At 43.1% G+C, this 17,783-nt stretch overlaps 1 protein-coding gene and 1 pseudogene across 7 annotated transcripts in view; both read right to left on the reverse strand.

Annotated features, from left to right (window-relative positions):
* Positions 1–17,783, reverse strand: part of cadps2 (Ca++-dependent secretion activator 2) — an 829,148-nt gene that overhangs the window by 792,029 nt on the left and 19,336 nt on the right. The window lies entirely within an intron of this gene.
* Positions 13,150–13,335, reverse strand: LOC121293447 (annotated as a pseudogene).

A 17,783-nucleotide genomic window follows, 5' to 3' on the forward strand; every position in this document is an offset into this window, starting at 1 on the left:
GGTTGCATAGATGTAAAATTAAGAGGACAATGGAAGTGTTTAAGATGATTAAAGGATTTGATTGTGTTGGTAGAGAGAAACTATTGCCTCTTGTAGGAGAATCCAGAACATGAGGACATAAACTCAAGATTAGAGCTCGGTGCTAGGCTATTCAGGTTAATTTCTGTGAAGGAATGCTTCCTGACAAGTTAGTGAAAATCTGGAACTCTCCAAAAAACAAAAAAAAAAATCTCCAACAGTATTAAGGGTTATGGAACCAAGGTGGGTGGATAGAGTTATAGGATACAGATCAGCCATGATTTACTTGGGGGAGACAGTGGCATAGCAGTATTGTCGCTGAACTAGTGTTCCAGAGACCCAGATTTGAATCCCACAATGGCAGATGGTGAGATTTGAATTCAATAAAAATTTGGAATTAAATATCTAGTGATAACCATGAAACCACTGCCAACTGTCGTTAAAACGCATTTGGTTCACTAATGCCCTTTAGGGAAGGAAATCTACCAGCTGACTCTTCAATGCACTCTAAACAAAGGCAATTAGGGATGCTCACATCCCAGCAACTCACCAAGTGTCCTGTGACAGCACCTTGCAAATCAGTGACCTCTACCGCCTAGAAGGACAAGGGCAGCAGATAGCTTGGAAACAACACTACCACCTGCAAGTTCCCCTCCAAGCTATTCACCATCCTGACTTGGAGATATATCACCATTCCTTCACTGCTGCTGGGTCAAAAACTTGGAACTCCCTCCCAAACAGCACTGTGGGAATACCTACACCACATGGACTGCAGTGGTTCAAGGAAGCGGCTCACCACCACCTTCTCAGGGCAATTAAGGATAGCCTAGCCAACAATGCCACTGTCCCCTGAAGTACCAAAAGAACAGGCTCAGACTGAATGCCCTATTACTAAAGAATTTGAAAAATAATTACAACTTCCTTTTATGGAGACTGCCCATCATACATGAACTGCTCTGTAAACTGATGTCTTTCCCCAAATACTAACATCTGGCCAATGTAGCTCCCACACACAAGCTGAGCACCATTCAGGACAAAGAAACCTTCTCACCCACCACCTGAAACATTAAGCCCCTCCACCGTCAGTACACTGGTACACACTGTAGCTACATCGACAAGATGCAGTGGAGCAACTCAGCAAGGCTTCTCCAACAGCACCTCCCAAATCTGTGACCTCAACCTAGTCAAAAGGACATGGGTACTAGGCACATGGTGACAGCAGCACCTGCAAGCTCCCCTCCACTATACATATGTAACTACACCACAAGGACTGCAGCATTCAAGAAGGCAGCTCATCATTACTTTAAGGAATGCCCACACCCTGCAAGAGAATAGTGAAAAAAGGACAGATTTCTACTACTATGAAACAGGAAGGTCAGAGAGCTCTTGAGTGATAAAAGTCAAAGTCTCTTGTACAAGCAGCACTAGAAAAGTGCTCATCCTACACACCTCCAGTGCAAATATATTAAACACGTGCCAACATTCAGTTTTACTCCTATTTAGTTTAAAAAGAATTATGAATCCAAGCAATATGTTGAACATCATGTTTGCAAAGAGTTGATTCATGCAACATGGTTGTTTAAAATATCTTGAAAATCCCCAATTTTAAATTCACAGACCACAACTAATTTTTTCAACACTTTGGTGCAAAACTGGATTAGATTCTCATTGATGCCTCATTAGCATATCCAACAATTGGCTAGACCATATTTTAATCATTTAATTGTATGCAGATGGTGGGCATTAACTGGGAATTCACTTGTGGTCCTATGAATAGGCATGGACTGGCACTGTGGTTTTGTTAAAAAGGTGAATGTTATAACACTAACTTCCTCAGAGCGGCACCACTCTCTGTTCACTTGCCTACACCAAATTTCTTCCATGCTGATCTTGCCTGACCTTCCAACTTAGGCTGGGTGAGATCCAGGCAGTGCAGCTGTCTGAAATCCAGCACCAAATTGAAGGAGGACATGCCCCCTTTTTTTTAAAAAAAACAGCACTGGCTGCTGTAAAGCAGGTAAGTTTAAAGATCCCATTGAAATTGACAGATCAGGGAATAGGTAAGTGAAAAGGATTTTGGGTGAGGGGGACATTTGGAGGGAAGGGTGAGGTGGGTGTAGTGCAGCAGGCCAGGCGGACAGAGGGTATGTGGTGAGGAGTCATGTGCAGGTGGGGGATTGCCAGTGGGTGGTGGAAAAAAAAATGGTCTGTCTCTTTACAATAGTTGCCCAGAAGTTAGAAGAGGTCTTAATTTTAATTTTGGAGTCATTATTAGTATAACCCTGGTTGAACCACCCAAAGTTTGCGATTTAAACTGCATTTTCAGACGGTTCCCAGTGCAACGCAGATTGTCCACAGGAAGTGTTCACTTCTGGGCAATTACCCTGCAAACCCTTACCTGGGAACTTCCCAAAGGGATTGCCCAGTGTATCTTTGGGCTACCCCATCCACCACCAAATCCGACACTGGGGAACTCGGAGTTACGACCCTATGTGCTTCCTAAATACACGCTTAGCTTTCACCACCTGACTTTCTGGAGTGAGTAAAACATGCTAGCAGAGGGTGATTGTTTCTAACCTTCACCTTTTAGGCAAAGAAAAAAAAAATTTACCTCCTAGGCCTAAATTTTACCCTTGGCAGGCGTGCACGATCGGCAGGCCTGGGACTGGTCAGGAAGCAGACCGGGATCAGCCCGTGCTGCGATTTCATGCTAGCTGGCCAATTAACGGTGGGTGATGACATGACCACGGGCACAGAGGCGCTGCAAGAGAGCTCCCTGAAGGCAGACAGCTGCAGACCTTCAAATCATGAAATAAATGTTTGAAAAGCTGCAAAGTGTCAATGCATCCCAATCAAGCACCTGAAAATATATCTCAAATGCTGTACTCTTATTTTTATTTTACTTCATAACAGATTGTCACTTCCTTGGATAAGGTTTGAAAAATGTAAAGACTTGCTGACTTGCCCATCCTTCAACCGTAAAGTTGGATGGGCCACAAAAAACAATTGTGCTGTTAATGGGCTTAATTGCCAGTTGTGTTACAAAAGTATAATTCTCAATTGTGATTTATTGTAAACATAGGTTAATAGTGGGGTTTGGATAGTTTGGGTATGGGATTTATTTGAATTAGGGTCAGCTGGTCTGGAGGTTTTGATTCATCAAAAGCTAGGTTTAAAATGCTAAATACGTAAACGTGGCTGAAGTCTTAGAATATGAGGTGAGGAGGATTTTCATTTATAGATAAATCAGGGCAGTTTGAATTTCAAAGAAGCTAGGCCAAGCAGTGTGTTTATTTTTCCCAAAGCTAACTGACAATATTAGCATCATGAAAGGATTTATATCATGGGAAAGGTAAAGTTCCAAAGGAAGAATGGAATTTACGTTTTTAAAGGGAGAAAGATGTATAAAGGAGAAATGAGGTTGTGTGTTAGGGAAGGCATTGTAAGATCTAACAGAAGGGTGGGAAAGCCTCCAGTATTTGTGCACTAAGCCTGCTGTCTACAAGGACTCCCAAATCTGTGCTACAGCCTTTCTCCATTTAAATAATATTCAGCTCCTCTATTCTTCCAGCCAAAGTGCATAACCTCACATTTTCCCACATTACATTCCATCTGCCAAGGTTTTGCCCACTCACTTAACCTGTCTATATCCCTCTATAGACTCTGTCATCCTCACAACTTGCCTTTCCACCTATTTTTGGGTGATCCGCAAACTTGGATGAATAAATAATTATGGCCCTGGCACTGATCCCTGTGGCACTCCACTTGTGACAGGTTGCCATCCTGAAAATGCCCCCCTTATCCCAACTCTGTCTTCTATTAGTTAGCCAATCCTCTATCCATGCTAATATACTACTCCCAACACCATGGGCTCAGCCTAAGTAACCTTGGCCAGAATTTTCAGCTCAGCGAGCGGGGGCAGGGCCTGCTCACTGAGGTATAAGATGACGTGAATGAATCTGGGCATGCATCCTGACATCACCGCACATCAGTTAGATTCAGTTCAACAGGCACACAGCCAAGTCGGCTGTGCGCCCGCTGAACTGTCAAAGGCTTAAGGCCATTTAACTATAACTAGTTATTAACTGAGCTGCCCGTCCAACCTTAAGGTTGGCGGGCAGGTAAAGAGCCCAGGTGGCCTTTGCATTTTTCATGGAACCTCATCCACGGGCAGGATGAGGTTTCATGAAGGCTTTATAAATTGAGTACATTTTTTCATTTAATGTTCCATACCATGTCCCAGCTCATGTTTTAAAATATTTTATTTAAAATTTTTAAACATTAAACTAATCTCCAAAGCACCTCTGCGCCTCAGAGATTTCTGCCCTCTTTTGCATACATGAGCAAAAGAGAGCAGGCCCCGACTCAGGGACCACCCGCTGCCCGCACAGCGCTTCCGGACACACGGGGGGTGGAGAAGAGAAAGGAATTCTCCCCCTTGTGTGGGACCTTATTGAATGCCTTTTGGAAACCCAATTTTATTACATCTACTGGTTCTCCTTTATCTTGTTACCTTCTCAAATAATTCTAAAATTTGTCAGGCATAATTTCCCCTTCATGAGGCCATGCTGATTCTGCTTGATTATATTATGCATTTCTAAATGCTCTGCTATTACATCCTTTATAATAGACTCCAACATTTTCCCAATGACAGATGTTAAGCTAACTGACCTATAGTACCTGTTTTTGGTCTCCCTTTTTGAATAAAGGTGTCACACTGGCAGTTCCAATATTCTGGGACTTTTCTAGAATCTAAGTATTTTTGGAAGATTACTACCAGAGCAGCCACTATCTCTGCAGCTACTTCCTTTAATATCCTAGGATGCAACCCATCAGGCCCAGGGGACTTATCAGCCTTCAGCCCCACTAGGCGCCCTAGTATTTTTTTCCTCTAGTGATAGTTATTGTAGTTATTCCCCCCCACCCCTACTTTTGTCCCTTGATTTAGTATTTTTGCAATGATATTAGTGTCTTCTACCATGATAACTGGTGTAAAGTATTTATTCAATTCCTCTGCCATTTCCTGGTTCCCCATTATTATTTCTCCAGCCTCATTCTCCAAAGGGCATATATTCACTTTGGCCTCTCTTCCTCTATATATTTAAAGTTCTTGCTGTCAGTTTTTAATATTACTTGCTAGTTTACCCTCAAGTTTTTTGGATTATCTTTTGTTGGGTTTTTTTTTAAACTCTCAATCTTCTGGTTTCCCACTAATCTTTGCCACATTGTACGTTTTTCCTTTCAATTTGATACTGTCCACTTGGCCCCTCACTCTGGCAGCTGGCATATGCAGATTCTCCCACCAAGGTGCTGGCTGCATACAGCTTTGCTCCCAGGCCAGTTTAACACTGCAGGGACATAATGCTGGCAACTTTAATCATTAAAAGCAATATTTTTCCTTTGCTTACAAGTTGTGAATTGAATTGTGGAACGCTTTTGTGCAGTGTGTTCCTGCACGGCCTGACCAGCTCAGTTGGTAGATAATGGGACTATTAATCCCAGGGTCATAGCTTTGAGCCCCGCATTGGGCAAGGAATTGTTTTAAAGACTTAAAATATTTGAAGTATTTTTTAGTAAAGAAGCGTCCCTAAATTCATAATTAATTCTCCACAATCTGAATTTGTTTGAAAGTGGGAACCTCATTTATTAAGATGACCTGATTATACAGCTCCATCACTTACTAAATCATCAGAAGCATGTTTTAGAGGAAACAGTTGATAAAGCATAAGTGGACTAGATACAAAAACTTGGCAATTGGTTAAGGACTGCACAGACTTAAAAATTGGTTAGCAAACTTAATGCAGGCAAATGACACTGACACTGCAGTGTGCACAATGTGAGAATTGCTCTTCTTAGTGTTGTGCACAGCCTTCAAAGTAGGATTGTGTCATGAACTGCCCAAAGATGCAGGGACCTTGAAATGACATGTCAAAGAGAAGTCAGAGGGAGAGGATGAATATAATGTTGAATCAGAACAAATTATACTGATCACAGAGATAAAAACAAAAAAACTGCGGATGCTTGAAATCCAAAACAAAAATAATTACCTGGAAAAACTCAGCAGGTCTGGCAGCATCAGCAGAGAAGAAGAGTTGACGTTTCGAGTCCTCATGACCCTTCGACAGAACTGAGTGAATCCAAGAATGGGGTAAAATATAAGCTGGTTTAAGGTGTGTGTGTGTGGGGAGGGTGGGATTGGGTGGGGGGAGAGAAGTGGAGGGGGTTGGTGTGGTTGTAGGGACAAACAAGCAGTGATAGAAGCAGATCATCAGAAGATGTCACAGACAACAGAACAAAAGAACACATAGGTGTTAAAGTTGGTGATATTATCTAAACGAATGTGCTAATTAAGAATGGATGGTAGGGCACTCAAGGTATAGCTCTAGTGGGGGTGGGGGGGAGCATAAAAGATTTAAAAATATTTAAAAATAATGGAAATAGGTGGGAAAAGAAAAATCTATATAATTTATTGGAAAAAACAAAAGGAAGGGGGAAGAAACAGAAAGGGGGTGGGGATGGAGGAGGGAGCTCAAGACCTAAAGTTGTTGAATTCAATATTCAGTCTGGAAGGCTGTAAAGTGCCTAGTCGGAAGATGAGGTGTTGTTCCTCCAGTTTGCGTTGGGCTTCACTAGAACAATGCAGCAAGCCAAGGACAAACATGTGGGCAAGAGAGCAGGGTGGAGTGTTAAAATGGCAAGCGACAGGGAGGTTTGGGTCATTCTTGCGGACAGACCGCAGGTGTTCTGCAAAGCGGTCGCCCAGTTTACGTTTGGTCTCTCCAATGTAGAGGAGACCACATTGGGAGCAACGAATGCAGTAGACTAAGTCGGGGGAAATGCAAGTGAAATGCTGCTTCACTTGAAAGGAGTGTTTGGGTCCTTGGACGGTGAGGAGAGAGGAAGTGAAGGGGCAGGTGTTACATCTTTTGCGTGGACATGGGGTGGTGCCATAGGAGGGGGTTGAGGAATAGGGGGTGATGGAGGAGTGAACCAGGGTGTCCTGGAGGGAACGATCCCTACGGAATGCCGATGGCGGGGGGTGGGGGGATGAAGGGAAGATGTGTTTGGTGGTGGCATCATGCTGGAGTTGGTGGAAATGGCGGAGGATGATCCTTTGAATGCGGAGGCTGGTGGGGTGATAAGTGAGGACAAGGGGGACCCTATCATGTTTCTGGGAGGGAGGAGAAGGCGTGAGTGTGGATGTGCGGAAGATGGGCCGGACATGGTTGAGGGCCCTGTCAACGACCGTGGGTGGAAAACCTCGGTTAAGGAAAAAGGAGGACATGTCAGAGGAACTGTTTTTGAAGGTAGCATCATCAGAACAGATGCGACAGAGGCGAAGGAATTGAGAGAATGGGATGGAGTCCTTACAGGAAGCGGGGTGTGAGGTAGCTGTGGGAGTCGGTAGGTTTGTAATGGATATTGGTGGACAGTCTATCACCTGAAATTGAGACAGAGAGGTCAAGGAAGGGAAGGGAAGTTCAGAGATGGACCACGTGAAAAGGATGGAGGGGTGGAGATTGGAAGCAAAATTAATAAATTTTTCCAAGTCCTGACGAGAGCATGAAGCAGCACCGAAGTAATCATCGATGTACCGGAGAAAGAGTTGTGGAAGGAGGCCGGAGTAGGACTGGAACAAGGAATGTTCCACATCCCCATAAAGAGACAGGAATAGCTGGGGCCCATGCGGGTACCCATAGCCACACCTTTTATTTGGAGGAAGTGAGAGGAGTTGAAGGAGAAATTGTTCAGTGTGAGAACAAGTTCAGCCGGACGGAGGAGAGTAGTGGTGGATGGGGATTGTTTGGGCCTCTGTTCGAGGAAGAAGCTAAGGGCCCTCAGACCATCCTGGTAGGGGATGGAGGTGTAGAGGGATTGGACGTCCATGGTGAAGAGGAAGTGGTTGGGGCCAGGGAACTGGAAATTGTTGATGTGACGTAAGGTGTCAGAGGAATCACAGATGTAGGTGGGAAGGAACTGGACAAGGGGAGAGAGAAGGGAGTCAAGATAACGAGAAATGAGTTCTGTGGGGCAGGAGCAAGTGAGACGATCGGTCTTCCGGGACAGTCCTGTTTGTGGATTTTGGGTAGGAGGTAGAAGCTTGCCGTCCGAGGTTGGGCGACTATCAGGTTGGAAGCTGTGGGAGGAAGATCCCCAGAGGAGATGAGGTCAGTGACAGTCCTGGAAACAATAGCTTGATGTTCAGTGGTGGGGTCATGGTCCAGGGAGAGGTAGGAGGAAGTGTCTGCGAGTTGACGCTCAGCCTCCGCGAGGTAGAGGTCAGTGCGCCAAACAACAGCACCACCCTTGTCAGCGGGTTTGATGACAATCTCAGGGTTGGACCTGAGAGAATGGAGTGCAGTAAGTTCAGAGAGAGAGAGAGAGAGAGAGAGAGAGAGAGAGATTAGAATGGGTGAGAAGAGCAGAGAAATTGAGACGACTAATGTCGCGCCGACCGTTCTCAATGAAAAGATCAAGAGAAGGTAAGAAATCAGAGGGAGGGGTCCAGTTGGAGGGAGAATATTGGAGGTGGGTGAAAGGATCCGTTGAACGGCGAGAGGCCTCCTGCCCAAAGAAGTGAGCCCGGAGACGAAGACGGCAGAAGAAGAGTTCAGCATCATGCCGAGCCCGAAATTCATTGAGATGAGGGCGTAAGGGTATGAAACTAAGTCCTTTGCTGAGCACTGAACGTTCAGCATCGGAGAGGGGAAGGTCAGGGGGTATAGTGAATACACGGCTGGGGTTGGGATTGGAAGATGGGGTGGGGACGGAGGGACAGGCAGGGGTGGAGGGTCCTAGATGGGTGTTGGTGTCGATGCGTTGTTGGAGTTTGCGTTCCTTAGCACTTGAGAGAAAGAGAAAAAGTTTCTTGTTGAGGCGTCGGATGAGCCGAAGGATAAAATGAAACTGGTGGCACGCGCAGCTTTGAAAAAGGGTACGGCGGTGCTGCTGGAGGGAGAGGTCGAGTGTGTTCATATGGCGGCGCATGGCATTGAGTGTGGATTTCAGAATGTGACGGGAACAGCAGTCCGAGAAACGTTTTATGTCCTGGAGATACCTGTAATCCTGGGTGGGTTCAAAACATGAGGGGTGGAATTTCAGTTGAAATCCACGTGGGGTAAGTCGGAGACAGTCACTGAGAAAGGAGATATGGCTGTGAAAGCGGGTTTTAGTAATCACCTTGTCAAACACCAGGAGAGAAATGGAAAGCAATGAAGGTGAGCAAGGCAAAAGAGATACGAAAATCTTGTCGCAGAGACGAACTCCTCTCACTTCCTCCAAATAAAAGGTGTGGCTATGGGTACCCGCATGGGCCCCAGCTACCCCATGCCTGTCTCTTTATGGGGTAAGTGGAACATTCCTTGTTCCAGTCCTATTCCGGCCCCCTTCCACAACTCTTTCTCCGGTACATCGATGATTACTTCGGTGCTGCTTCATGCTCTCGTCGGGACTTGGAAAAATTTATTAATTTTGCTTCCAATCTCCACCCCTCCATCCTTTTCACGTGGTCCATCTCTGAACTTCCCTTCCCTTCCTTGACCTCTCTGTCTCAATTTCAGGTGATAAGACTGTCCACCAATATCCATTACAAACCTACCGACTCCCACAGCTACCTCACACCCCGCTTCCTGTAAGGACTCCATCCCATTCTCTCAATTCCTTCGCCTCTGTCGCATCTGTTCCGATGATGCTACCTTCAAAAACAGTTCCTCTGACATGTCCTCCTTCTTCCTTAACCGAGGTTTTCCACCCACGGTCGTTGACAGGGCCCTCAACCATGTCCGGCCCATCTTCCGCACATCCACACTCACGCCTTCTCCTCCCTCCCAGAAACATGATAGGGTCCCCCTTGTCCTCACTTATCACCCCACCAGCCACCGCATTCAAAGGATCATCCTCCGCCATTTCCACCAACTCCAGCATGATACCACCACCAAACACATCTTCCCTTCACCCCCGCCTATCGGCATTCCTTAGGGATCGTTCTCTCCAGGACACCCTGGTCCACTCCTCCATCACCCCCTATTCCTCAACCCCCTCCTATGGCACCACCCCATGTCCATGCAAAAGATGTAACACCTGCCCCTTCACTTCCTCTCTCCTCACCGTCCAAGGACCCAAACACTCCTTTCAAGTGAAGCAGCATTTCACTTGCATTTCCCCCGACTTAGTCTACTGCATTCGTTGCTCCCAATGTGGTCTCCTCTACATTGGAGAGACCAAACGTAAACTGGGCGACCGCTCTGCAGAACACCTGCGGTCTGTCCGCAAGAATGACCCAAACCTCCCTGTCGCTTGCCATTTTAACACTCCACCCTGCTCTCTTGCCCACATGTTTGTCCTTGGCTTGCTGCATTGTTCTAGTGAAGCCCAACGCAAACTGGAGGAACAACACCTCATCTTCCGACTAGGCACTTTACAGCCTTCCAGACTGAATATTGAATTCAACAACTTTAGGTCTTGAGCTCCCTCCTCCATCCCCACCCCCTTTCTGTTTCTTCCCCCTTCCTTTTGTTTTTTCCAATAATTTGTATAGATTTTTCTTTTTCCACCTATTTCCATTATTTTTAAATATTTTTAAATCTTTTATGTTCCCCCCCACCCCCACTAGAGCTATACCTTGAGTGCCCTATCATCCATTCTTAATTAGCACATTCGTTTAGATAATATCACCAACTTTAACACCTATGTGTTCTTTTGTTCTGTTGTCTGTGACATCTTCTGATGATCTGCTTCTATCACTGCTTGTTTGTCCCTACAACCATACCAACCCCCTCCACTTCTCTCCCCCCACACAAACCCACCCCCCCCGACACACACACCTTAAGCCAGCTTATATTTTACCCCATTCTTGGATTCACTCAGTTCTGTCGAAGGGCCATGAGGACTCGAAACGTCAACTCTTTTCTTCTCCGCCGATGCTGCCAGGCCTCTGAGTTTTTCCAAGTAATTCTGTTTTTGTTTTATACTGATCACAAGTTGTTTTAGTCCTGTGATGTCTGTTAGTCAGGCTATTAACTGCAGTGCCAGATCTTGCCCGTTATGGTCAAAACTATTCTTCAACTACACCTATATCTTTCAGCAGGATTTTTAACTCACAATGTGCTCGCCCTACCTATCAATGTAACTTTAGGACAACTATTTTTTTCCTCTCCCAATTCTCATTACAGGAACCATCTCAAAACCAGCAACCTCAAGCCTGAGACAAGAGAGAGTCCATGTGGGATTTGAAGAAAAAAAATGGATTAATAGGAGACACATGAAATCAAGTGAATAAGTTTCTTTTTATTCAATTGAAAAGAATACATACGAGTAAAGAAATAACATTGAAAAAAAATAAATAAGGCAAGGAAGGCTGACAGGCCAGTTCAGGTGGATCAAGTCAAGTTGCTCAGGCCACTTAGAGCCCAGGAAAAGACTGGCACGTGAAGCCAATAACCAGTCTGGTGTGCCATTATGCCAGTGCAGCACCCAGCTGAGTTGTCCTGATAAGTTATTTTACTTATTTAAAAATTAAAACTGATGCATGGCAGCTTATGAAAGTGTACGTTCTGAATAGCCAGGTTTGATACACTGCACCTACACCTGATGCCATTAATACCCATTAAACATAGAAACATCAGGTATTTGTAAGGGTCTTAAGTTTGGAGTTTAATCTAAGACACCAGGTAAGGGTTAACTAGCTTTGTCCTGAAAGTCCTTGCAGATGGGCCTTGAGGCTAAAGTGAGGCTAGCTACTGGTGGTTTTGAAGAGTGGCTGGTAATACAGATGTTAGAGTGGATTCTCCCACAGCTGGAAAAGAAATATTAAAAATCCTTAGCTCTTTTGAGTGGACATTCATGGGAACGTAGGTCAATCAACAAAAGCCACATTTCTGCAAAGTGATACTTTTCAAAGGTGTTTCTGAAACCACACACAGGCAGCAGAAGGTGACAAAGTTCTGAAAACTAAACAAATGCATCAATGTCCTGAATGATGTTTCAAGGGCATGGTACTTAGTGGTGTTCAGTTAAAAGCAGATCCCCATTATCATGCTTAATTAAAGGAAAACTTACAGGCATCATTATGATTTCTCATGATATGGTACAGCAGAATGAGAAGTGTTATCATCAAGATTAGGAGTCTGGTTTAAGGGAGCTTTTAAATATTAAGTAGAGTCCATGACATCTTTATCAATCTCCCCTGAACTCCTACCTATCCCTGACCTATTTTTCTCAACCTGTTCCACCCTCTCCAACCATACAAAATCCATCACATTTCTACTTCTCTTTAGTTCTGAAGAGTCATATGAGCTCAAAGCATCAACCATTTCTCTCTGCAGATGCTGCCAGACCTGCTGAGTTTTTCCAGCATCCACAGTATTTTGCTTTTAAGTAATAAGTAGGCCTGGAATAATTTTAAAAATCAACAATTCTATTTGAAGTGCATTACTCCCATTCCCATTAATCATACATCACTACAGAAAAATTTTGTATCTAAAGTGAAGACAGCAATTTCAAAAGTTGAGGTTGTAGACTCAGACTTGAACAGATGCTAGTTTTGGTGTGTTGGATTTAGGCGCTACAATAAAACTCACTAAAACAAATATCAAGGGCAAATAAAGCATTAAGACAATTAAATCTGATTAAATGCATATTTAAGTTTCCATTCTCAAATGGCCCAAAAGGATGAAGCTGTCATTTCTGGCAATGCTTCACATGCCAATCTTGATGGGTATTCTAGTGGAACTGGTTTCATAATATTTCTGATGGGTGAGAATTGGAAAGGTTTTCTGATCTTCCAAGGCTAAAGGACTACAAGAAGGGTTTGTTGAAAGTAACTTAGCTGCTGAAACACTGGCTTTTGTTGAGGCAGTGGATATGGAATTCTATTTGTTAAATATTTTAAATGAGATTCTGTACAATGGGCATACTTAACATTGTACACCAACATTCAGTGGGTATACTCTTTACAAAGAGGGAGAAACTGTTAGATTCACCTTATTGGTTTGAAACAAACGCTGGAGTAAAAGGAAATCTAAAATGAAATGGGTGGATGCAAGTCATCAAGTGTTGAATTGTTTTCCAAAAAAAATGCAGTTATGAAGAAATAATTTGGGTACTAGAGAAAGGGCATCTCTAATTTTTTTTCCCACTCTCTCTCTCTCTCTCAGCTGGAGGAAGAGAACAGAGAGACACTTAATGACAGAAGCTGCTAAAAACATCAATGTCTGCTTCCTGCTCAGAAGAGAACACTATAAATCCTCCTTGTGGTTTGAGACACCAAACACTCAAACATATTTTTAGTTGTACATAAATATTTAGAGATAATTGCATTTAGGTGTGGGCATTAGCTGGAGATTCACTTGTGTTCCTATAAATGGAAATAGACTGAAACAGTGGCTGTTGGGAAAGAAGAGCATTTTGTAATGTATAACTCTGGAAATAAAAGTGTGTATAGATTGGCTCCAGTTCTGTCCTTCACCACTTGACTATGATTATAGGATGATACAAGTCAACAATTCAATTTGTGCTTTGCAGTGAGTGAATGAATCAGGACACTACAACTAGCCTCCACTGGTCCTTGATTAGGAAACAGAGGTTTTGCTCCCAATCACTATGCAATGGTCTCTACTGGACAGATGCTGAATTAGAAAAAAAAAATGGAGAAATACCTGTAACACTTTGGGACTTTTCTTACAAATATTAAGACATCCTAGTTTCAACGTAAAGTTTTAAGTCCCTGGGACATATCTTTTTTAAACTCCCCACCAAACTCAGTTTCAGTTTATTCAATATTAATTAGGAAGTTGTCCCCAAGAGCATTCAATCCCAGCTTGCAGAACAATTTCCAAGGTACAACACCAGACAGAGCAGACATCATGGACAGTTTGTTTTCATACATTACCTTCATGACAATGGGGCTCAAAGACATGGTCTTAGGCGTTTCATACCATTATACAGTATGAGTTTCCAATCATTCTGCCAGTCAGGGTCTTGGATAAACACAATACACAGGTGACTCAAGAGCCCAGCTGAGGGGGTGGAAATTCACACTTGAAGGTAACCTTCATTGACAGTTTGTTAATTTTCCAAATTTCATTCTGCATACCCAACTCAAGCAATGCTGCTTTCCTCATTGGACTGAAGGTTTCAGAAGCAGTCCTGACTTCATTAAAACAATTCATTGCCAACTTTAACCACATGTATCACCATTATTGCAGTCTATCATGTTAAAATCACCCAGTCATGCCCTATGGCTCCTGAATATCTCCAACTGTCCTGACTAAAAAAAAGACTTATACTAAAATCACAAAAAAAAAACAGAACATTCCTTTATCTTTTAGCACAAAAGAAAAAACACTTAAGATATACATTATTTGATTCTTTAAGCAGACATTCAATTCTCCTGGAACTAGTCCAAGATGATTCTTAGCAGCTGAGGCCTTACTCCTGATCTTCTCCTTTCTCAGCCTGGGAATCTTAATCTTTTAGGATGGGATTTTCCAGCAGGACCGGGCATGCTGGATACATCAAACCAGCCAAAAGTCCACTGACTTTAGTGGGCCTGGAAGATTCCTCCGCCCCCCATCTCTTTTTCCTCAGAGGCTCCCTGACTTCCTGCCAGGAGATTTTTCCTGGCAGTGCAATTTAGGCCAATCTTCCAGCCTCGTTTGGTTACCTCAAACCGAGCACGAGCTCCTACCAGCTTTCCAGTGTGGTGAACCCCAGTGTCTTGCTACCTTTAGCTGCTCCCCCACAGACCAATGTGCCTTTCAAACATCAGGGATATATCTTAGACTCTTCCCCTTTCAAAGCCCAGATCCATGAATCATATAGGCCTTGTATCTAGGCAGAAATGCTGATTAGCTATCCTTGAGTCACCAACTCTTATCTTGGAAGTAAGATGGACAGTTTAAAGCACAACTGTTTACAACTTGACATTCTCAACACTTCTCTGGGATTCAAGACTCAATGTTATCCACTGTTAGCACACAGATATCTGCTATTGTCTGCAAGTGTAAATGCTTTGCACCATCTGGGCCCCCTTTAAACTGTGACAAATCAAACCACCCAGGCTTGCTGTCAGGCAGACTTCAGAACAGGTCACATGATCTCTTACCTTCAAGACAGTCCCAAAACAATTTTAGAAACCTCAATTTTAAGAAAATATTCCTTGTTTTAATCCTCCTCCCAGGAGAGATAAAGTTACCAGTTCTGCATTGCTACAACATCTTATCGAAAGATAAGATTGAGGGGGCTTGACAAGGTAGGTGCTGAAAGGAGGATTCTTCACATATGGGCAAGGTCTAGAACTAAAAAAAAAGTTAAAATATAAAAGGGATCTTCCATTTAAGAAAGGGGAGGAATTTCTTCACTCAAAGCTGTTAAGTCTTTGGAATTCTCTTCCCCAGAGAGCAGTGGAGACTGGGTCATTGAATATATTCAAGGCTGTGTTAGACAGATTTTTGATCTGCAAGGGAGTCGTGGTTTATAGGGGACAGGCAGGCAAGTGGAGTTAAAGCCACAATCAGTTAATCATATTCCTGTTTCTCATGATCTTACATCACATCACTCCAGCGTTGAGAGAAAGTTTCTAGATCTCCAATTTTGTTTGGAATGTGCCAAACAGAAAAATTAGCTCAGCAGCATATGCTCAAAACAAGTCCAAATGCGGTTCCTAGGTGGCAAATCATCTGCTAAAAGTTTAGATATTGGAGCAGTAGTCCAAATCATTTGCATAAATGATCCAAACATTTGATTTTCAGGATTGCGCCCTTACTGTCCATTACCTAATTAAATGATAATGTGGGCATTACACCAAGTTCTCCTTGTGATATTGAGCATTCTCATAGGCATTTCTCCAAACTTTCAGAAAGTGGTCCAAGGTCTGAAAAGCTGAATATGCAGAGTTATTCAATCTTGTTTCCATCTTAAAAAAACAGGAGGAATTAATAATGTGCCAATCCTTTCATGCGCTGACTTTGCACTAATCTCTGTACAAGTTCTAACATCAAAAGCTGACTATCTGCCATTCACCTCCAGCTCTGGGACTCTGGCCCAGAGCTCAGAGTTTCTAGTGTAAAAAGCATGGCTGTCTCCTCTCAAAATATATTTCTTTTGTTTTTTTGGGCACTTCACACCTTCCCCATACAGACAACAAGTCACTAAACGTTAGCAGTAAACAAACAAACAGTCGAGTTATTTTGATGCTGGGAGAAATCGCAACAAAAATGGGGGCTCAAAAGCTTCAAGATTTCAAACTCTCTCTATGTTGACTGCTGGTCATACCCAGAACACCAAAACAAAATGCTCCATCTGAAATTGCCCTGCAATGACTTCTTGCTTTACTACCTGTGTTACTTCAATGTACCTCTGGCATCTGTTACTATGCAGTAGTAGAGGCAGTAGGCAAAAGGTTTCAGCTAAACAGACAAAAAAAAAATTAAACTTTCACTGCTTAAAGGGCACCATTTAAGAGTCTAGCAAGCCTTTTGTCATTTGTCTATAAATATACACAAGGGGGCCCATCAAAAATGTGGCCATACATCAAATCTGATGTTCAGTTCTCCCAATTTTCTCATTTCCTTTTAAGGGTTGCCAAATCTCTCATTAAAAAAAGGACATCTGTGATCATGCCATGCCTCAACCTTAGTAGGCAGTTTGTTCTTTGCATACAGCAACATAAAATGCTTTTCTATTTCCTCTGATGTGTAATATTTTCTGTAGGGCAACTGAAACCACAATCATTGTAGTTTTGCTGCCAGTTCTTCGCAAAATAAAAATAAGCCAGATTCTCAAACAGGATTGAATGTGTATTAGAGGCTACTAAAATTAAAATGGTACTGTGCAAACTAAAATGTGACAAGAGGTGCAACATCTACTGCACCAAAAAAAAAGTAACAACCAGAACTCATTCTTCTTTATCAAACTGCCTGTGTTTTACAAAGTGTAACAAATCTGCTTTTATGAAGCAAGTCCATTCACCAATTCTGATGCATTGATAATCAAGTCATGCTCAAGCTGATGAAAATGAGCCCATCTGTTTGTTTGATGGCAAAATTTTCATCAGTCCTACCAGTTGGTTAGTATTTTTGATCAATTCAAAATGCAAGGGAGTTGGTTTGGGATAATGGCTTCGAGTTGCATATAACTCGGATTCCAGGTGAAATAAATGTTGCCCTCTTACCCACCTGACCAACCAGTCCCCTTTGATTGTGTCTTAAAGTAGCACATGAGCATCCTGATCAGATTGACAGTCGTCAAACTTAGAATTACAACACAGCTCTAACAAGATGAGTATGAGTTTGTTGAAGTGAGGGAAGGCCTGTTCAATTTTTCTCAAACAAATTACACTGGAATCTGTCTCCAACTAAAACTTCAATGTCTTGGTTTAATCTTACTGGAAACCAGCAAGTTAAAAATCTCTGCTCAATTGAATTTAAAAACAATTCTCCAGGTGCCCACCAAAATAATTTTACATATTAGTCAAGTGGTGCCAATACCATATAAGCCTTACACTGAAAGCTGTGGGGTAGAAATTCATTGCTACTCCAAAATGTCTTGGGTCCAGTTTCACAAGATCAACCCTTACTGAGGAAGTGTGAAATTCAAAACACTCTAGGCAGTACTTAGTGGAGGCAACAAGGGTCTCGCTTGCTGGCTGGCGAGATGGCAAGAGTCCTGCATTTGCCTTCTCTGGAGGAGGCCCACAGAATTAAGTGCCAGAGGCCAGCACTGTTTGGCAGCAATACCAGGGAGGAAGTGGCCGCTACCAGTAATAC

This window comes from Carcharodon carcharias, chromosome 21 (genome assembly GCF_017639515.1).
Source record: "Carcharodon carcharias isolate sCarCar2 chromosome 21, sCarCar2.pri, whole genome shotgun sequence".
In the NCBI taxonomy this organism is placed as follows: Eukaryota; Metazoa; Chordata; class Chondrichthyes; order Lamniformes; family Lamnidae; genus Carcharodon; species Carcharodon carcharias.